The sequence below is a fragment of the Panthera onca genome, chromosome B3 (genome assembly GCF_046562875.1).
Source record: "Panthera onca isolate mPanOnc1 chromosome B3, mPanOnc1 haplotype 2, whole genome shotgun sequence".
NCBI classification, from domain to species: Eukaryota; Metazoa; Chordata; class Mammalia; order Carnivora; family Felidae; genus Panthera; species Panthera onca.
The window spans coordinates 129121808-129144316 of NC_138344.1; the positions used below are offsets into that span (position 1 = coordinate 129121808).

The 22509-nt window shown below is 37.2% G+C and overlaps 1 long non-coding RNA gene across 3 annotated transcripts in view; it reads left to right on the top strand.

Moving 5' to 3' along the window:
* Positions 1-22509, top strand: part of LOC132670171 (uncharacterized) — a 451329-nt gene that overhangs the window by 1069 nt on the left and 427751 nt on the right. Inside the window, exon 1 of one of the 3 annotated variants that reach the window (XR_013555998.2) lies at positions 3274-3513. The exons of 1 other annotated variant lie outside the window; for it this stretch is intronic. This is a non-coding gene — a long non-coding RNA (uncharacterized LOC132670171). Of the gene's footprint in view, positions 1-3273; positions 3514-22509 lie in introns of those variants that run through there. One more of the 3 variants, XR_009606490.3, reaches the window with a different exon arrangement.

A 22509-nucleotide genomic window follows, 5' to 3' on the forward strand; every position in this document is an offset into this window, starting at 1 on the left:
GATAATCATGACTGATGTGTTTGATCCTTTTCTGCATTCACATGGAAAGAAAAAATGAATTGAGAAAGATCTTCGACCAATATTTTGTTTTCGTTTCCTCCATTTTATGAAGTCTTTCTCAGTCCTGCCATAGAGCATGGCAGCAGTCCATGCAGGGACAAGAAGTCTTTCATGTAGAAGGGACTGAAGGAATTCCCAATAGAGGTTCAGAACTCAGGTCCAAGCTGAAAAACTCAAAAGCAATGGAGACCCTTACTTTTGGCAACAATCGGGCCTTCTTCCCAAAATGCCGCCCACAGTTTTCTTTGCAACCACAAACTAGAACTGTGGTTCAAAAGCAAACCATATTTAAAAAAAATAAACAGAAATCATTCAGTGGATTTTATTCTACTGTAGAACCTCAAGACCCATTGGTGCAAAGACACATTTTAATGTCCCATGATTGGAAATAATTTATAGAGAAAGAGTCCAGAATAATTCTTACATTCTCTCATTAAAGGTTTTGTTGACTGTTTTCAATGGCACTATTGATTTTATCTTAATTTGTAACTCATTGGTTTGCTGATATCACAGAGAAGTTAATCAGAAATTGGGAAAAACAGTTACTTGTTGATTGTATTAGTAAGCATGAATTTCCATAACAAGATACCACAGAAAGGGAGGGCTTACACCAGAAATATATTTTCTCATATTTCTGGAGGACGGAAGTCCAAGATCAAGGCACCAAGAGGGTTCATTTCTGGTGAGACTTTTCTTTCTGCCTTCTTACTACATTTTCACATGACTTTTTCTCTCTGTGTTCCAGAAGAGAGAGAGTGAACTGGTGTATCGTCCTTTCCTTTTATAAGGACATCAGTCCCATCAGATTAGGGTCCCACACTTATGACCTCAGTTAACCTTAATTCCTTCTTTCGAGGTCCTATCTCCAAATATAGTCACATCAAGCTTACAACTTCAACATATGCATTTGGGGAAACACGAATTAGTCCATAGTATTGCTATTTGATTAATTATTTTTAAAAGGAGCAATGGAATAAAAAATGGATTTCACACAAATGGATTTTTAAATATATTTTGATTTAACGTAAGCAATTTTAATACAAAGTTACTAAATTTTGATAACAAAATTCTAACTTTCTAAGCTATGTTCAATAAACTGACTTTAACTAGAGCAACACATAATTGTTTAAAAAAAACTGCCTATAACAATTCTCACATAATATCTTAGTTAAGTGGTTTAGAAATAATTCTGATGACATCTTGAGATATTACATACTGAGCAGAAAGAGGTGCTATAGTTTCTGATTCCTTGAGACTATAGAGAATTTAAAGTGGGTAACTTGATACTGGGAAGTAACATTTTAAACATATTTATTTAAAGTGTGTGTGTGTGTGTGTGTGTGTGTGTGTGTGTGACCATTTAGTGTAGACACAAAACAACTGAAAAACCTTTAAAAAATATTTTTCCTAATTATTGCCTTGAAAATAAAAATCAAGTACAAATTAAATTATGGTTTAGGACCCTCATTTAAGCAGTTGTAAGTGTGTGAAATGTATTTTAGAAAAACCTTCCAACAGAAATTAAAAGGCATATGGATATATTCGGGTTATCTGAAAAACATCTCTTGTACCAAACGACCAGTACACTCTCCCATCATTCTAGAGAAACAAGCATCTTACATTAAACTTGACTGGTAAAATCATCACTGCTCTGGAACCCCTGTTTCAGGCTATGGATCAATAATATTGACTAGGAAAGAAATTCCTCAAAGCCCGGTTTTGTCATTACCATTAGCAGAACACCACTTAAGTAATGTTTTGATATTTGATATTTTGATTATTTTTGAGACAAGTATTCTGTTAAATATTTATTGAGTAACTTCAAGTTACAACTGTTGAAATTTTTCTCTCGGTAAATTAGCTATGCAATTGATAGCACTTTAGAGTTAAGGTAAATTAAAATCATTTTATTTCACCCATGAATGCGCAATGGAAGGCACCAGTAATGTCTTCCAGCCATATTCTACTCCCCCTTTTGCTATGACAACTTTCAAAGATTTAAGTTCTTGAATCCCATGTGGGGAAATGTTTCAAATGATTGTATGCTAAGGGAAGTGGGCGTAGGCCATCGTAGTCCATGCAGAAAAGGGTTTTACAGCTGCAATCCTTTCATACTTGGTAACTATATTCTCTTTAGTGAAATGGCGTCTGTATGTGCTTAACTATCCAATTAATTTGAATGGTTTGCACTCAAATTCAAGATAAAATGAAGTTGTCATCACTATAAAATTCCAGCCTGGGAACTGGAAGAAATATCTGTTGAATTTACGGAACTGGAATTCAGATGGTAATTGGGACCATTCAGACAACTGTGTTGGTTAGCAAAGCAGGTCTCAGTTTAGAAAACATACAGTTTGGGGTAAATACATCTCTTTCAGAAGGATCCTCAAATGGCTGTTCTAGCACCAAACTCTGGAGATTTTCATGACTGCCTGTCATGCTGTGTTAAATCTAAATCCATGTACAGTAAAACTTTGGCTTGTGAGTAACTTGTTCTGTGCGTGGTCCACAAGATGGGCAAATATTTCTAATAAATTTTAACTTGACAAATGAGTGATGCCTTGCAAAACAAGTAGTACGTGACACCGAAGGTCACATCACAACTGAGCCAATGGTTCTCTCTCTCTCTCTCTCTCTCTCTCTCTCTGTTGCTGCGGGATTGTAGGTGATTGTCTCCCATGCTCAGATGCTTGGTCTCAGGCCTCGGTGTTTGGCAAAAATCTGTGATTTTTCAGAACATTGGAAGGTTCCCACAACTGGCACTAGTGTATTTTTTGTCGCTTCAAAGCACCTTTGCTTTTCCATACAAGAGTGAGCTTAGGAATGCTCTGCTTCATTCTAGGTCAGGCCGCCTGCGGATAGAGACCCTTTCCTCTGCTGCCTTATTGCCAGTTACATTAAATTCAGTATATGAACAAGAGTTTATTAATACCGTACTGTAGTCAACATCCGTGTGAGTGTACCCAATGAGCCCGATGCAGAAAAAGGTTGAAAAGAAAGGCGGTAAGGAGAAGGAGATGATTATAGTGGAAGTTAAGAAAGAAATCATCAGGAAGTACAAGTGAGGTATGCAAGTGGCCAAAATGGCAAGATTTTATAAGAAGTCGACGTCTGCAGAGGAAGAAGAGAAAAAGGCAGAGGAATGCCTCCCTTCAAATGAGATTAGGGAGATGTGTAAAATGTGGGAAACAGTGCAAAATTTTGTAGAAAGGCACCACCCGAATAAGGCTGTAGCAGTGTAAGTGATGAGTCTGTTTAATGACAATGCAGTGCCACGTTTTCATGAAATCCTCAAAAGGAATGTCATTGGATAAGTTCCATGTTAAAGTTGCACGAAAAGAAAAAGACCGTAATGAGGCAATAGATAGCAATGATCCGTTAGTGAAAGGCGTCCTACACCAATAACCCTCCTGTCTCTTGTCTCCTTCACACCAGCCACAAAGGTTTTCAAAGGTAAGTGCAGGTTAATTTATTTTTCTTTAAATCCTGTATTTCCTTTATTATTTTGTATTATATTACAGTATTGTAATTATTTTTTGTGAATATTTTTTGGTTGTGGAATGAATCATCTGAGTTTCCATTATTTCTCATGGGGAAATTCGCTTTGATTTGCAAGTACTGTGGATTACAAGCATGTTTCCAGAACGAATTATGCTTGCAAACCAAGGTTTTACTATACATCATTTTTCTTCAGTTTTTAACATGATTTGTGATCTAGGAGGTACTATTGCAGATAGATTCCAGTTTAATGAGGCAATGACCTCAGTTAAGACTTTGTGGCTCTCATGCTTTTGGCATAGATACCTACACAACTGGGTAAAAAGTTAAAATTTTGGTTGTTTCACAAAAACATTATATTGATGAAAGAATATTGGTACCAGTGCCTGCTTATTGCCCCTACTTTATTTCATTCATTGACTAGGAAATGTATAGTTATTATTTTGCTATAATCCCCATTCTACCCTACTGCCTAGAATCACGAAGAAGCCATTGCATCATATTATTAAGATCTCCAAAATAAAGCAGAATTTCAGGGGGATGTAGCACTACTTTTTCCAACACATTGGCTTCCTAGATAGCTCCTGAATTCCATAATTTTCCTGGTCTCTACATTGTGTCTCTTACAGTTTTCGTCAATTTTTTGAACCTAGTCTAAACAGGCTTTCACCCCGTCACATTAGTTGGGCTCTAGATATCAATTCAGTACTGGTGACTCCCTAAATTCTATTTTTATTTGTTTATTTAGTAACTGTCCACTCTAATAGCATCTAATCTACATCGGGCTAGGGACTTTGTCCATTTTGTGCATTGCTATAGGTCTAAAATATAGAAGAGCACCTGGTAAATAATAAACAGTAAATCTATCCTGAATTATTTCATTATTATTTTTCTTTTTGATGAGTATTTTAAGAGACATTCTCGTACAATTTAGAAAATCCTCCAAATTCCAAACGGGGAAAAAATCTAAGATGACTACTTTTCATAGGAGATAATTTTCTTCAAAAATAAACCCAAATTTCCTGACAGACTTCTCTGTTTTCTCTGTGAAAATAACCTCTTATTCATGCATTCCATGAAGATCCACACCCACTTGAACCCAGAAAGGTTTTTGTTGAAACTAAACAGTTCAGAATTTAAGTCTTAACTCGGCATATAATAGCTGTGTGGATTTTGTAAGTCACATAACATCTGTGCACAAGTCTTGTAATCAGACAAAAATAATTCTTCACTTGAAAATGTGGTATAAGAATTAGAGATAGCTTACATAAAACTAAGATCCCAAAGCCTGGACATGTGTCAGGGTCTCCAAAAACAAGATAATTGTTTTCATTAACCTTATTATTATTGGAAAATAATTATTCTCGACAAGAAAAAATTTAATTTTCATTATTTACCTATAGAATTCAAGGCGTTTTGTTAGGCTCTGTAATAGTATTGACTTTTGCTTCTAGAAAGCAGCTATGGTAGGAATGGATCACTTGAATCCAATCTGGTTTGTTGGAGGCCATCAGTGTTCATGGAGTCTGGGTTCTCTCTCTCTCTCTCTCTCTCTCTCTTTAGGTATAAGGCTTCAGGCATCTCTACTGAGCTGGTGGTGTTTACCAGGATTTTTCCTTCCTCTATTTCTTTTTTTTTTATTTAAAATTTTTTTTTAAACGTTTTTATTTATTTTTGAGACAGAGAGAGACAGAGCATGAACGGGGGAGGGTCACAGAGAGACAGAGACACAGAATCTGAAACAGGCTCCAGGCTCTGAGCTGTCAGCACAGAGCCCGACGCGGGGCTCGAACTCACGGACTGTGAGATCATGACCTGAGCTGACGTCGGACACTCAACCGACCAAGCCACCCAGGCGCCCCATCCTTCCTTGATTTCTAAGCTTTGTTCCCTCTAGCACCAGCTCAGCTCTCAGCCTCTAGACTTTCACTTGTGACTTAGCACATGCCTCTAAGGATAAAGTTTTGCTGATGGTTGGAGTTTTATGAGCACAACTCATTTCTCCAAAGCTCGTATCTTAAGGCCTGGCTGCCTTGATTTTTCTCCAATGCCTTCAAACAAATTTTGAAATAAATAAATAAATAAATAAATAAATAATCTCCTGGCTTTCCGCTAGCTCTTCTTGTTTTTAACAGGGGAAATAATCTGAAATGGTTTATCTACAAACTCAGAAGGACAATCTATAATACTGATATTTACAAGTGGAAATATCATTCACCAGTTTTTCTCAAAATCATCACACGATTTTTAAAAATAATCCCACATTTAACTTTTGCAAATTGGTGACTTTCACAAAACACAGTCAAAGACCGACAGACGTAGACCATGCAGCTTAATTTCTGTCTGAGCAATAATTGTCACCAATTGTAATCATAGTATTAAAAGCTCCTCTATCATCTTAGTATCACGGAGCTTACATTTCCATTTGTTTTTAAGTCTTTCTTACCACACGTGAGTTGTTAAAGATGGGGTGGCATATCATGAGCGAAACTAAGCAGACTTAGGATAATCATTGACCAGGTCACCTCTGATGGCTGCCGAGGAAAAAGAACGACGTCTCCTTCTCTGAGAAGGAAAAGCATCCCGCGCGCAGACAACTTTCAGCGCCGATCTTGCCTGAACTACTTTGTTTACTTAACAAGACCGGATGGCTACCAGGGCCTCGGTGTCAGACTACATTAGCGTGCACGTACATGTAAAATTAATCAACAGACCTAGCATCTCGCCGTGTAGTCCCCGCAGAGCCGGGGGTTAAACATCTGTCTGCAGTGATGTTTCCTAAAAAGCTTTATGTAACGGCCAGAGGAACTCAGAGTAGGCACTCAAGGTGCAAGGAAGGGCAAGACAGACCGTGGAGGGAAAGTGCTGGTTTTCGGTGGACTGACAGCCTCACCATCATACCCAAAGGTTACAACCTTAGACTCCAAAAGCTTTTAAAGCTCCTTGCATCTGTGTTGCCTGACTGACTTTAGCATTAAGCACTTAGGACTAGGATACTCAGAACATGTGTCTTTTCCAGAGTTTCTTTAACGTGGATGAAAACGTTTGGGCCTTTCTGAAATATCTGCCTCATAAATCGCAACTTTAACTTCCTTGTGTCAGACTGAAATTGGTTTTTCCACGTTTTACCACCGTGGAGTTAAAGCAGTTAGGCGCGGGTACATTTTGCAGTGGCTTGAAACATCAGCAAGTTTTCTTCCTAATATTTGCCAAAGTTTGTTATGTGTTAGAAGGCAGCATGATGTAATTGAAATGACACGAGCTTTGGGTTCAGTTCTGGGCTCTGCTACTTATTAGCTGCGTGACTGACCCTGCCTCTTTGTCCGATGAACCAGGCCATGCCGCCTCCTTAGGGATATGATCTGTAAGTGTGCATTTAGGCTATATGGATCGTGTTCTATTTGGAAGGTGCTCTATATGCATAGCTACTCTGGAACCAGTTCAATAAATCAATCTTATTTGGTTTCTACCATAAGTAATAGTCCTGACGAAATTGAGTTCTGTACTGACACCCTACAAATAGAAAAATAATTAATAGTGGGGGAGGGCACCTTTAACAGTGATAAAATAAGTCCTTTCACTGAGCTGTTTGAATGCTACTCGGAACATGCAGCAAAATGATAATAAACTCATCTTCAGGCAATTTATTTAGAATAGACAAGATTTAGAGACATGCACGGAAGAGATTTTCCGGGGTGAACAGATGCATCACCACGTATCAGTCATTTGGAAGTGAGTGATAGTCCTCTGTCATTGAGTCGAATAGCAGGGTTTCTTGTTCAATGCAATCTTTGCACTGAATGTTTGAAGGTGCTCCACTAGTGAAATAAGAGAAATAGTGTCTGGGTTTCTATAGAAGTTTCCTTAAATTAGTCTCTTGTTAAATAATGGGCTATTTTTTTTTTCAAAATTAAAATGAACTCAATTTATATGTGAGATCTGACAGAATCTTGCTCTGGGAAACGAATAGACCCGCAGCCAGGAGCTTTGAATTTTAACAATAGTCTTCTCTTGTCACCTGTGACCTTGGGTATGTTAATTAACCTCCCAGAATATCAGTCGCCTCATCTTTAAAATGAGAATTATGAAAGAGATTAACTTCTCAAAACAGCTTCTTGCTCAAGAAGTGGAAGAGAGACGGTGCAATATTTAAACTATTTGCTGATCTGGTGGTGAAACTGCCAATTGGAATTTGGGGAGACAGCCAGACTCAGACACTATTGCAGCCGTCAGGGGTAAAGATGAACACTGCAGATCTGTGTCTGTGCTAGGCAGAATAATGGCCCCCAAAGCTGTCCAAGCTCTAATCCCCAGAGTCTGTGAATATGTTACCTTACATGGGACTCTGCAGATGAGATTAAATTAGGACTTTAAAATAGAGAGATTATCTTGGATTTTCTAGGTAAGCCTGATGTGATCACATGGTCCCTAAAAGTGGAAAAGGAAAGCAGAAGTCAGAGTGATGTGCCGTGAGAACTTGAGCTGCCATTGCTGGCTTTGGAGACGGAGGAAGGACATCACAAGCCAGGCGATGAGGGCAGTCTCTGGAAACTAGAAGATGCAATAAAATGTATTTGATCCTGCAAAGCCTCCAAAAAGGAAGACCATTTTAAACATTGATTTTAGTCCAGTAAGACCATGCCATACTTCTGACCTACAAACTTTTAAATTAATGAATTTGGGTTGTTTTAAGCCACTAAGTTTGTGGCAATTTGTTACAGCGGTAGTAGAAAACGAATATGATACCTAACATGGTAAGCAGCCCACAAAGAAGGTTTGAGTTTGCTGGATGAATAAATGAAAGAACAATGCATGGATGTACTACTAGGATAAAAATCCACGTGAAGGCTCCTGAGGAACCTATTAAATGGACCAAGGTTCTTTCACTTCCATGGTCTTTATGTATTCTCTAAACCCACACTCTGGTTTCTCCATTTGGGGAAGACTGCCTCACCTCAGAGCTCACTTCTCAAACCATCAACACATATGCATGTCGCTCAAAGCAAATGTCCCATAATGCAAATACTAGCTCACAAACCTATCCTCTTAGAATGGGAGTTGCTGGAGAGCAGGATTGTTTCCTCTTCATTGCTGTCTCCCCAGTGTGCAGCACAGAGCCTGGGCCAAGTAGGAATGCAATGGAGAGGGGATGCTGGAATGAATGGGATGAAACACAGAAACCAGGAAGTGACTGGGAGTTCACCCAGTTCCCCAGTTCTGAATTTAATGCCTTGCACAATGTAAATGTATTTTAGTCTTTTGCTTACACTAATTCCATCCCAAGGGAGAAAACCTAAGATCTAATCTAATCACTGTTATCTACTCACCGTCCAGAATCTCCTGAACTTGAACAATTCTCTCCATTTGTTCTGATGAGGATTCCCTGTGGTCTGGCTGTCCATACACTGAAAACACCAACTTCCCCCTTCCACATACAGAACTATATATAGAGTATATCCAGAGAAAATGAATAGGACACTTGCATTATTCTTCTGTAACAATTCTAAAATCCCACTGCAGATATACTATGAAGGTATCTCTCTGGAAGACGAGAAATAATCTTTGTGGCCCTGACACTATCCTCTAGAAGCCTTATCTTATCCATCATGCTGTACAGCAATGTCTGAAGTTGGAATAATGCTCTCTTAAGAAATTGTACTGTTTTTAAAGCCAGGTTTAAATACATGGAATTTTAGAAGACCAAAGTTTACTGTAAGTCATAAAAAGTTACATAATTTTCAGTCTGCCCCATGGTTTATTTGGTAGAATTACTCCTTCAGAACATTTGTAGCCTTCCAATCTATTTAATTTGTTATGTACATTAATAATCATACTTAAATTATTGCATATAGTCTCAGATCTGCTTTATTTGTTTCTTCACGTCCATGCCCTAACTTTTAAATTAATTGTAGCTACATCGAAGCTACCAGGATCCTTTAGACTACACACTTAATCATTTCTGCTGCAAAGCTGCATTTCCAATCATCTCTCTAGCTATAATTTACATACATTTGAATTTACCAATTTTATGTACAATTTGATGATATTTGCAAAGTAACCAATGCCACAATTGTAACATAAAATATTTCTGACACATCAAAAAGTTCCCTCCTTGCAAATTTGCAGTCAAACTCTGCTTCATGCCCAGCTGAAGCAACTGCTGATCTGCTTTCTATTATTAGAGATTATTTTGTCTAGAATTTCTTATAAAAGGAATCTTACACTATGCACTATTTTGTATCTGTCTTATTTTACTCAGCCTAATGATTTTGAGATGCATCCTTAATTATGTGTGTATCAGTAGCTCATTGTATATCTGCTGAGTGGTATCCCATTATATAGATATACCAAAATTTGTTTCTCCATTATTCTCTTGGTGGACATTTGCATTGTCTCCAGTTTTTGGCTGTCATGCTCTATGACCATGCAGATTTTAATAGGAACACATTTTCTTTTTTTCTGATAAATATGGTAGAGATACATATGCTAATTGGAACTTTCTTGACTTTACAAGAAACTGCTAACATGACTGTGTGGTTTTACATTCCCACCAGCAATGTGATATCGTCAGTCTTTTTAATTTTAGGTATTCTGGAATGTGTGTAGTGATTTTATTGTGATGTTTATTTCTGTTAGTGATGATTATGCTGTACATCTTTTTATGTGCTTATATATCTTCTTTTATCTTCCTCTATAAAATGTCTCTTCAAATATTTTGTACTCCTGCTTTGTCCTATTGAGTTATAGAGTTCTGCGTGTACAGTTTGAAAAAAAAAAAGTCCTTTGTCAAATTTTATATTGCAAATATTTTCTCCCAGCCAGTAACTTGTTTTTAAATTTCCATAAAAGAATCCTTTATTGAGCAGAAGTTTTTGATTTAGATAACTCCAGTATTTTATGGTTTATGCTGTTTGTGTTCTATCAAATATATCATTGCCCTCCCCAAGATTGCAAAGATTTTCTCATATGATTGTTCCTAGCAATTTAATTGTTTTAGCTTTTACATTTAAGTCAATGGTCTACTTTGAATCAACTTATTGTGTATTTGAGGGGGAAGGGTAGAACCATTATTCTGCATGTGGATATCAACTGTTAACTTCACTGCTTTAACAAGATGGATATTCTTTCTCCCTTGAATAACCTTGGAAACATTTTGAGATATCAATAGAGAATAGACTATTTGTTCATCTCTCTATCTTTATTCTGTTCAATATCTATCTATATGTAAATGCCACACTGTCTTGTTTCCTATGACTGTAGTAAGTCTTCAAATAACGTATAGTAAGTACTCCAATTTTGTTTTTATTTAAAAAAATGTTTCTGCTATTTGGAACATTTGTATTTCTCTATAAATTTTAAAATAAACACATCAAAAGTTTTACCAAAAATAAAAACAAAAACAACACACAAAAAAATCCAGATGGGATTTTGATCAGGATTTCCCTGAGTAATAGATCAGTGTTCTGAGAATGAACATCGTAATGGTACGTTGTTTTTCAATCCATGAATATGGTATATATTTCCACTTCTTTTGGTCTCCCTTAAGCATTGTTTCATAGCTTTCAGTTCACAGGTTTTGCTTTTGTGTAATTAAGTTTGTCTCCCAATATTTCATATTTTGATGCTATTATAAGTGGTATTGTTTTTATTTCATATTCTAAGTTTTAATTGCTAGTACACAGATATATAATTGATTTTTATTGTGACTGTATTCTGTGACTTTCATAAACCCATTAATTAGTTCCTGTATCTTTGATATTAGATATGTAGAAAACCACATCATATGCAAATAAAGGCTTTTTTTTTTCTACTTTTTCCTTTCCAGTCTCTAAGGTTTTCATTTTGTTTTTCTTTTCTTTTCTTCTCTTTTCTTTTTTCTTTTCTCCTTTTCTTTTCGTAAATGTTGAATGGAAATGGTGAAGGCATATACATCCTTGCTTCGATACTGATTATTAGAAGAAAGAAAGCATTTGGTCTTTTATTCTGAAGTATACTGTTAGTTTTGTGGGTTTTTAAAAATTTTTTTAATGTTTATTTATTGTTGAGAGAGAGAGACAGGCAGAGTGCAAGCAGGCAAGGGGCATAGAGAGAAGGAAACACAGAATGTGAAGCAGACTGCAGGTTCTGAGTTGTCAGTACAGAGCCCGACGTGGGGCTCGAACCCACAAACCGTGAGGTTATGACCTGAGCTGAATTTGGATGCTTAACTGACTGAGCCACCCGGGTGCCCTACTTTTGTGTTTTTTTAATGTCCTGCATTATTTGGGGGAGCATGCCTTTATTTCTAGATTGGTTAGTTGGTTTTTTTTTTTTTTTCCATGAATATATGTTGAGTTTTGTAAGAAAAAAATTTCTGTGTCTATTGAGAGGGTTATATAATCTTTTCTCTTCATTTCTTTCTCTCTTTCTTTCTTCCTTCCTCTTTTTGTCTCTCTTTTTTCCTTCCTTCCTTCCTTCCTTCCTTCCTTCCTTCCTTCCATCCATCCTTCCTTATACTATCTTCAGTTTTCTAGTTGTTAAAGGAAAAACAATAAATTGGGGCTCTGTTACTTCATCATTGATAGAAAAGATGTTTCCTTTGCATGGTTGCATTTTAGTGTCATTTTTTTGCTCAAGGTTTTTTCATCATAATACCCCTGTTTGAAGGTCAGACAACAGGTTTTACAACCTTTAAGGCTCTGAATTTCCCAACACTCTCTCTTTCCTATCCATGCTTACAAACTGGCCAATTCCCTCCTGAATATGTTTCTTTCTTATAATACTTTGACCAAAAGATACAATAGTAGCCAATAGACACCAATACTTTGATTCTTCTCAATCTCTTCCCCACAGCTGTCAGTTCAGTAGACATGTGATCTTTCCCCCAGGAAATTGAAAGCAAGAGTTTTACCAAATGTTTGCCATTACGTAATATAGATCATCATCTCCTCAGCCTCTGATAACAGTTTTATTATTTCTTGTTTCCTGTATGCTAAGACTTTGCCACATGTTTTAGGTTTTCGTTACAAAGCATGTCTCTTGAGTTTATCCTAGGCATTGACATCCAGCTGGCAGTGAGACATGGAAATGAGGGAGTAGATAAAGCATACAAGAGTCAACACATTGATTCTACTCACATATTACTGAGGAAAATTAGTACCATGTCACATGTGTATGCAAGAGGGATAGGAAAATTTATTTAGCACTGTAGTCAGAAAGCAGATAATAGATTTAATGAACTGTTAGTTCATCTTTGGTGAAATGGTATAACTTGTTTTCAAGAGGCATTTACCCTATAAAAGCTATACTGATGTAAATCCCATTTAGGATCCATGAACAAGCCCTCCAGTTGTAGTAGAGGGTAACTGGTTAGATATCAATAGACTTGCCTCATACTAGAGAAGAAACTGACTCAAAAAGATAATTTCAGAACTTTACTAAGTTTTGTAAGAAAAATTCGCTATTAGATTTGGGAATAGGTTGAGGATGTTTGATTGACAAAGAACAGAATTTTATATCTGAATTATGCCTGAATCCACTGAAATGGGTGAAATTTTCAGAGCTTTTGAATTCAATGTGTTAGCTCAAGCAGCTGGGGATGGTAACAATTGTTTACTCATAATTGTTCACTCAGTGGTATCTCATACTAAATCTAGTTGAGATGTGAGCATTTTTAAAATGATATTGGTGAAGTACTTCACATCAGAAAAGAATGAATCACTGAGTGAATGTGTCATTAGTGACCAGCCCATTGACCCACTACGTCCTTTGTGAAAGCCCAGCAGACCCAAGGCACTGAGAAATATATCAGTGAAGAGAGCAGAAGCTCATTTGAATAATAATTAGCCCTTGTATTTGTCAACTAGGATGCTGTTGCCAAATGCTGTGTTTGAAATGAGCTCATTGTTTTCAGGGTGATTGGACAAATCCTGGAGTGCCTACCCCAAAATGGAGGCACATAAAAAAGAGGTACTATGAGGAGCAAAGGAGCTTCTATGGAAATCAGAATGGTCCAACATGCTGGAATATTTAGCAGTGCAATTGATCTTTGATCCCCTAGAACTCAGACATATAGGCCGTCCAACATATAATTTTCATTCACTTATTAGTTTGGTCATTGATTTAACAAATAAGTATTGAATCCCTAATATCTGTCTGGTTGTACTCTGTGCCTAGGATACAGTGGCGAAGAAATAGAAAATTTGTTTTGATTGTATGGAATTTATATATTATTAGGAAGAGAAAAGAAAAAAAAACAATACCAAATTTAGACAACAAATAAATTATATTGTATTTCATAAATTTATGAGTGATTTAAAATAATAGCAAAAGGTGGACATAGGCAATGCTGTGAATCAAGAAGAGGGGTACAATTTTAACGAGGGTGATCAGGGTAAAAACATCAATAAAAATATTTGAAGGAGGTATAGAAGCTATTCATATGGCAATCTGCAGCTAGAGAATTACAGGCTAAGAGATGAGCCAATGCAAAAACCCTAAAGTGTGGCCTTCCTTGAGGGAACGAATCCAGCTGCACCAATACAGTTAAGGGAGGAGTAGTAAGAGATAAGGTCAGATAAGGCTTAAATTTCTAAATGAGACAGGAGAATTTTGGAAGAGGTTAATCTGAAGAGAAACATAATCTGACCTATCTGGTCTTTGGATGCCTCTGGGTGCTGTGTCACGCACAGACATTGCTCAGGCATAGTGAGGGAAGATAAGAGTAGAGTTAGGGAAATCATTTAGGTCATTGCAGTTGTCCTGGAAAGAAATAATTGTGGTTTGGACTATGATGGTGGCAATGGATGAGGTAAAATAAGGTTCTGGATATTTTGAAGATTAAAATCAACAGGATTTCCTGATAGGACAGAAAGAGAGTCATCAAAAATGATACCAATGTTTCTGCCCCAAGAAAATTGTTAGGAAGGAGCTGCTATTGTCTAATACGGCAGGGGCACCTGGATGGCTCAGTCCGGTGAGCATCCGACTTTGGCTCAGGTCATGATCTAGTGGTTCATGAGTTCAAACCCCATGTAGAGCTCTATGCTGACCGCTCAGAGCCTGGAGCCTGCTTCAGATTCTCTGTCTCTGTCTCTGTCTCTTTCTCTCTGCCCTCCCTCACTCACATTCTGTCCTTCTCTGTGTCTCTGTCTCTCTCTCTCAAAAATAAATAAACATTAAAAAAATAAAATGGGAGATGCTGCACTTGAAGCAAGTTGGATCAGCTAAACTTGAGAGGTTATTAAATTATCCCAATGGTGGTGTTCAGTAGTTGTATATATAAATCTGAAAATCAGAAGAGAACTCCAGAAGAAGGGATTTCAAACAGGTTGTATCTAAAGCCATGAACTTATACAAATTTATCTAATTTTTATATATTTTTATCTTATTCCGATTGAAGTACAGTTGGCACATATTATATTGGTTTCAGAGGTATAACATTGTGACTTGGCAATTATATACATTATAAAATACTCATGACAAGAAGTGTAGTTACCATTGGTCATTATACAAAGTTATTACAATCTTACTGACTATATTTCCTATGCTGTACTCTTTTTTAACTTATTTATTTTGAGAGAGAGAGAGAAAGAGAATGTGTGTTGGGGGAGGTAGAAAGGGGCAGAAAGAGAGAGAGAGAGAAAGAGAGAGAGAGAGAGAGAGAGAGAGAGAGAGAGAATCCCAAGCATGCTCCACCTTCAGTGCAGAGCCCCACATGGGACTCCATCTCACCACCATGGGATCACGACCTGAGCTGATATCAAGAGTCCAAAACTTAACTAGTTGAGCTATCCAGTCCTCTCACTGTAGTGTATAGTTTTAATCCTTGTGGCTCATATTTTATAACTGGAAGATTGTACCTCTGAATCCCCTTCACTTATTTTGTCTATACCACCCCAAACGCTATCCTCTAGCGACCACAAGTTTGTTCTCTATTTTTGAGTTTGTTTCTGGTTTTTGTTTGTTTGTTATTTATTCATTTGTTTTGTTTTTATTTTCCACGTACAAATGAAATTACATGGTATTTGTCTTTCTCTGTCTGATTTATCGCACTTAGCATAATACCCTCTAGGTCTATCCATGTTGTCATGAATGGCAAAATTTTATTCTTTTTTATGGCTAAATAATATTCCAGTGTGTGTGTGTCTGTGTGTGTGTGTGTGTGTGTGTGTGTGTGTGTATACACACACACACACACACACACATATACATATATATCATCACATCATCTTTAACCATTCATCTATCCGTGGTCACCTGACTGCTTCCATATCTTTGTTTGGTAAATAATGTTTCAATACGCATTACGGTGTCTATAATCTTTTTGTTTTTTTTTTTTTGTTTTTTTTTTTTTTAAATTTTTTTTCAACGTATTTTATTTATTTTTGGGACAGAGAGAGACAGAGCATGAACGGGGGAGGGGCAGAGAGAGAGGGAGACACAGAATCGGAAACAGGCTCCAGGCTCCGAGCCATCAGCCCAGAGCCTGACGCGGGGCTCGAACTCACGGACCGCGAGATCATGACCTGGCTGAAGTCGGACGCTTAACCGACTGCGCCACCCAGGCGCCCCAATAATCTTTTTGAATTAGTGTTTTTATTTTCTTTAGGTAAAATCCAGAAGTGGAATTTCTGGGTTATATTGTATTTCTACCTCTAATTTTTTGAGAAAACCCTATACTGTTTTTCATAGTGGCTCTACCAATTTACATTTCCACCAATGGTGCGTAAGAATTCCCTTTGTTCCACATTCTCATCAACACATGTTATTTCTTGTCTTTTTGATAACAGACATTCTGCTAGGTGTGAGATGATATATCTCATTGTGTTTTTTTTAATTTTAAATGTCTTTTAATTTACATCCAAATTAGTTAGCATATAGTGCAACAATGATTTCAGAAGTAGATTCCTTAATGCCCCTTACCCATTTAGCCCACACCGCTCCCACAACCCCTCCAGTAACCCTCTGTTTGTTCTCCATATTTAAGAGTCTCTTATGTTTTACCCTCTCCCTGTTTCTATATTATGTTTGTTTCCCTTCCCTTATGTTCATCTGTTTTGTCTCTTAAAGTCCTCATATGAGTGAAGTCATATGATTTTTGTCTTTCTTTGACTGACTAATTTCACTTCACATAATACCCTCCAGTTCCATCCACGTAGTTGCAAATGGCAAGATTTCATTGTTTTTGATTGCTGAGTAATACCACTTCTTCTTTATCCATTCATCCACCAATGGACCTTTGGAATCTTTCCATACTTTGGCTATTGTTGATAGTGCTGCTTTAAACATGGGGTGCATGTGTCCCTTCGAAACAGCACACCTGCATCCTGTGGATAAATGCCTGGTAGTGCAATTGCTGGGTCATAGGGTAGTTCTATTTTTAGTTTTTTGAGGAACCTCCATACTGTTTTCCAGAGTGGCTGCACCAGCTTGCATTCCCACCAACAATGTAAAAGAGATCCTCTTTCTCCGCATCCTCGCCAACATCTGTTCTTGCCTGAGTTGTTAATGTTAGCCATTCTGACAGGTGTGAGGTGGTATCTCATTGTGGTTTTGATTTGTATTTCCCTGATGATGAGTGATGTGGAGCATTTTTTCATGTGTCGGTTGGTCATCTGGATGTCTTCTTTGGAAAAGTGTCTATTCGTGTCTTTTGTCCATTTTTTCACTGGATTCTTTTTTGGGTGTTAAGTTTGATAAGTTCTTTATAGATTTTGGATACTAACCCTTTATCTGATATGTCATTTGCAAATATCTTCTCCCATTCTGTCAGTTGCCATTTAGTTTTGCTGATTGTTTCCTTTGCTGTGCAGAAGCTTTTTTTATTTTCATGAGGTACCAGTAGTTCATTTTTGCTTTTGTTTCCCTTGCCTCTGGAGATTGGTTGAGTAAGAAGTTGCTGTGGCCAAGATCAAAGAGGATTTTGCCTGCTTTCTCCTCAAGGATTTTGATGGCTTCCTGTCTTACATTGAGGTCTTTCATCCACTTTGAGTTTATTTTTGTGTATGGTATAAGAAAGTGGCCAGGTTCATTCTTCTACATGTCACTGTCCAGTTTTCCCAGCACCACTTGCTGAAGAGACTGTCTTGATTCCATTGTATATTTGTTCCTGCTTTGTCAAAGATTAGTTGGCCATACGTTTGTGGGTCCATTTCTGGGTTCTCTATTCTGCTCCATTGATCTGAGTGTCTGCTCTTGTGCCAGTACCATACTGACTTGACGATTACAGCTTTGTAATATAGCTTCAAGTCTGGAATTGTGATGTCTACAGCTTTGATTTTCTTTTTTAACATTACTTTGGCTCTTTGGTGTTTTTTTTGGTACCATACACATTTTAGAATTGTTTATTCTAGGTCTGTGAAAAATGCTGGTGCAATTTTGATAGGGATTACATTGTATATATAGATTGTTTTCGGTAGTATTGACATTTTAACAATATTTGTTCTTCCTATCCAGGAGCATGGAATCTTTTTCCATTTTTTTGTGTCTTCTTCAAATTCTTTCATAAACTTTCTATAGTTTTCAGTGTATAGATTTTTCACCTTTTAGTTAGATTTATTCCTAGGTGTTTTACGGTTTTTGGTTCAATTGTAAATGGGATTGATTCCTTGATTTCTCTTTCTGTTGCTTCATTGTTGGTGTATAGGAATACAACCTATTTCTGTGCATTGATTTTATATCCTGCAACTTTGTTGAATTCATGCTTCAGTTCTAACAGTTTTTTGGTGGAATCTTTTCGGTTTTCCATATAGAGTATCATGTCATCTACGAAGAGTGAAATTTGACGTCCTCCTGGCCGATTTGGATGCCTTTTATTTCTTTCTGTTGTCTTATTGCAGAGGCTAAGACTTCCAATACTATGATGAATAAAGGTGACGAGAGTGGACATCCTGTCTTGTTCCTGAAATTAGGGGGAAAGCTCTCAGTTTTTCCCCATTGAGGATGATATTAGTGTTGGGTCTGTCATATATGGCTTTTATGATCTTGAGGTATGATCCTTCTATCCCTACTTTCTTGAGGATTTTTATCAAGAAAGGATGCTGTATTTTGTCAAATGCTTTCTCTGCATCTATTGAGAGGATCATATGGTTTTTGTACTTTCTTTTTTTGATGTGATGAATCACATTGATAGTTTTGCAGATATTGAACCAGCCCTGTATCCCAGGTATAAATCCCACTTGGTCGTGGTAAATATTTTTTTTAATGTGTTGTTGGATCTGGCTGGCTAATATCTTGTTGAGGACATTTGCATCCACGTTCACCAGGGAAATTGGTCTATAGTTCTCCTTTTTACTGGGGTCTCCATCTGGTTTTGGAATCAAGGTAATGCTGGCTTCATAGAAAGAGTTTGGAAGTTTTCCTTCCATTTCTATTTTTTGGAACAGCTTCAAAAGAATAGGTGTTAGCTCTTCCTTAAATGTTGGTAGATTTCCCCTGGAAAGCCATCTGTCCCTGGACTCTTTTTTTGGGAGAGTTTTGATTACTAATTTGATTTCTTTTCTGGTTATGGGTCTGTTCAAATTTTCTATTTCTTCCTGTTTCAGTTTTGGTATTTTATATGTTTCTAGGAATTTGTCCATTTCTTCCAGATTCCCGTTTTATTGGCATTTAATTGCTCATAATATTCTCTTATTATTGTGTTTATTTCTTTTATTCTTGGTTTTATTTATTTGGGCCCTTCCTTTTTCTTTTGGATCAAAATGGCTAGTGGTTTATCAATTTTGTTAATTCATTCAAAGAACCAGCTTCTGGTTTCATTGATCTGTTCTACAGTGGGTTTTCTTTGTTTGTTTGTTTTGTTTGTTTGGTTTTGATAGCATTAATTTCTGCTCTAATCTTTATTATTTCCTGTCTTCTGCTGGTTTTGGGTTTCACTTGCTGTTCTTTTTTCAGCTCCTTAAGGCATAAAGTTAGGTTGTATATCTGAGATCTTTCTTCCTTCTTTAGGAAGGCCTGGATTGCTATGTACTTTCCTCTTATGACTGCCTTTACTGCATCCCAGAGGTTTTCGGTTGTGGTGTTATCATTTTCATTGACTTCCATAAACTTTTTAATTTCCTCTTTAACTGCTTGGTTAGCCCATTCATTCTTTAGTAGGGTATTCTTCAGTCTCCAAGTGTTTGTTACCTTTCCAAATTTTTCTTGTGGTTGGTTTCGAGGTTCATAGTGTTGTGGTCTGAAAATATGCATGGTATGATCTCTATCTTTTTGTACTTACTTAGGGCTGATTTGTGTCCCAGTATATGGTCTATTCTGGAGAACATTCCATGTGCATTGGAGAAGAATATATATTCTGCTGCTTTAGGATGAAATGTTCTGAATATATCTGTTAAGACCATCTGGTTCAGTGTGTTATTCAAAGCTATTGTTTCCTTGTTGATTTTTGATTAGATGATTTGTCCATTGCTGTGAGTGGGGTGCTGAAGTCCCCTGCTATTATGGTATTCTACCGATGAGTTTCCTTATGTTTGTGATTAATTGATTTATATATTTGGGTGCTTGCACATTTGGAGCATACATGTTTACAATTGTTAGGTCTTCTTGATGGATAGACCCCTTAATTATGATATAATGCCCTTCTTCATCTCTTGGTACAGTCTTTATTTTAAAGTCTAGATTGTCTGATATAAGTATGGCTACTCCAGCTTTCTTTTGTTGACCATTAGCATGTTAGATGGGTTTCCATTCCCTCACTTCAATCTGAAGGTGTCCTGTGGTCTAAAGTGGGTCTTTTGTAAACAGCATGTAGATCTTGTTTTCTTGTCCATTTTGTTACCCTATGTCTTTTGATTTGGAGCATTTAGTCCATTGACTTTTAGGGTGAGTACTGAAAGATATGAATTTATTGCCATTATGTCACCTGTAGAGTTGGAGTTTCTGGTGGTGCTCTCTTGTCTTTCTTTTCTTTGGTGCTTTTGGTCCTTATTTATTTCTTTTTTTCCCCATCTTTTCTCCCCTCAGAGGGTCCCCGTTAAATTTCTTGCAGGGCTTATTTAGTGGTCACAAACTCCTTTAATTTCTGTTTGGGAAACTTTTTTACCTCTCCTTCTATATTGAGTGACAGCCTTGTTGGATAGAGAATTCTTCACGCATATTTTCCAGATTCAGCACATTGAATGTATCCTGCCACTCCTTTCTGGACTGCCAAGTTTCTGTGGATAGGTGTGCTGCAAACCTGATCTGTTTTCTCTTGTAGGTTAAGGATTTTTTTTCCCTTGCTTGTTTCATGGGAAACAAGCTTGTTCTTGCTTGTTTCTGCTATGATTTGCTCACATAACCCTTCTACCTGTTTCTCTCTTTTCCTTTTCTGGGACCCCTATGATTCTGATGTTGTTCCTTTTTAATGAGTCACTGATTTCTCTAATTCTTAAAGCGTGCTCTTTTGCCTTAATCTCCCTTTTTTTTTTCTGCCTCATTATTCTCCATAATTTTGTCCTCTATATCACTGATTCTCTGTGTTGCCTCATCCATCCTTGTCACCATGGCACCATTCGAGATTGCAACCCAGTTATAGCATTTTTTTTAATCCTGACTAGCTTTTACTTCTTTTATCTTCGCAGAAAGAGATTCTAATCTATTTTCGACTCCAGCTGGTATTCTTATTATCATGATTCTAAGTTCTGGTTCAGACATCTTGCTTGTATCTGTGTTGTTTAACTCCCTGGCTGTCGTTAATTCCTGCTCTTTCTTTTGAGGTGAATTCCTTTGTTTCATCATTTTGAAGGGATAACAGAAATTAATGGGGTAAAAAATCTAAAATTTAAAAAATAAATTTAAAAAATATTAAAATTAAAAAAATAAAAAACCAACACTGACAAAAAATTGAATAAATGATGCTAGATCCTATGTGTATTTTGTTCTGGGTGTTGAAAGAGGCTTGATAGATTAGAGAAAAAAGAGGGAAAAAAAGAAAAAGGAAATCATTTGAAAATTTAAAAAAATGAATACACTGAAGTAGACTAAAATTAAGTGATGGAAGTAAAATAGAATTTGAAAAAAAATACACAAAAATAAAAATATAGTAGAAAAAAATTAAAATAAAGATTTTTAATAAAAATTAAAAATAAAAATGAATTTTTTTCTTTCTGTATTCAAGAAAAGAAAAGAAACAAAAAAGAGAAAAAAGAAAAAGGAAGAAAAGAAAATTGACAGGATGGACCAGCAGACTGAAATATGACTGAAATTACTTCATTTTCTCCTATAAGCCAAAATATGAAACACTTTATAGTCCATAAACTAAGCAGGTGTAGAGACTTATGTTCCTGAAGATCAAGGTTGGCCCAGTTGGGCAGGGCTTAGTGTTCCGGCTTTGTTCTCCACTAGATGGTGCTGTTTAGCTTACTGGGGTGGATTGTTGTGGTGCTTGTAGGTGTTTATGCACACGCGCGGGAGTGGTGAAAATAGCGACCCAGTCTCTAGTATCAAAACTCTGTTTTCCCCGATCAGCAATCCCGCACCCATCCTTTGTCTTCAGCTTCCATCCATTCCACACTTTTACACAGTCCGTGACCAAGCCCCAGGCAACACCTCCCTCCTGAGTTCTGTCTCAGATGTGGCTGTTTTTCCTGACCCCTTACTTCTGAGGGACTGCGGTTTTGATCCATTCTGCCCCTCTGCAGGAGGGTGTCACCAAGCAATGGCCAAGTGCCGGCCACACCAAGGAACGTTTGCAGGACTGTGCTGCTGCCAATGCCCAGAGACTGTGGCCAGGTGCCAGCCTGCCCCAGAAAACAGTTCACAAGATAGTGTAGCTGCAGCGTTTCTGGGATTATGGAAAATCACAACACACATCTGGCACCAGTTTTCACCCCCAACGAGCTTGTTCTAGCACTAGAGAATGTGGTTGTTCTCCCGCGTCCACTGGGCCTTGCCTTTGGGTGACCCACACACCCTCTACCAGGTGTCCTTCCAGTAGGGGAACCACCTTTCCCCCTGTGGCCTGAAGAACCCTGGACTTCACTTTGCTTCTGG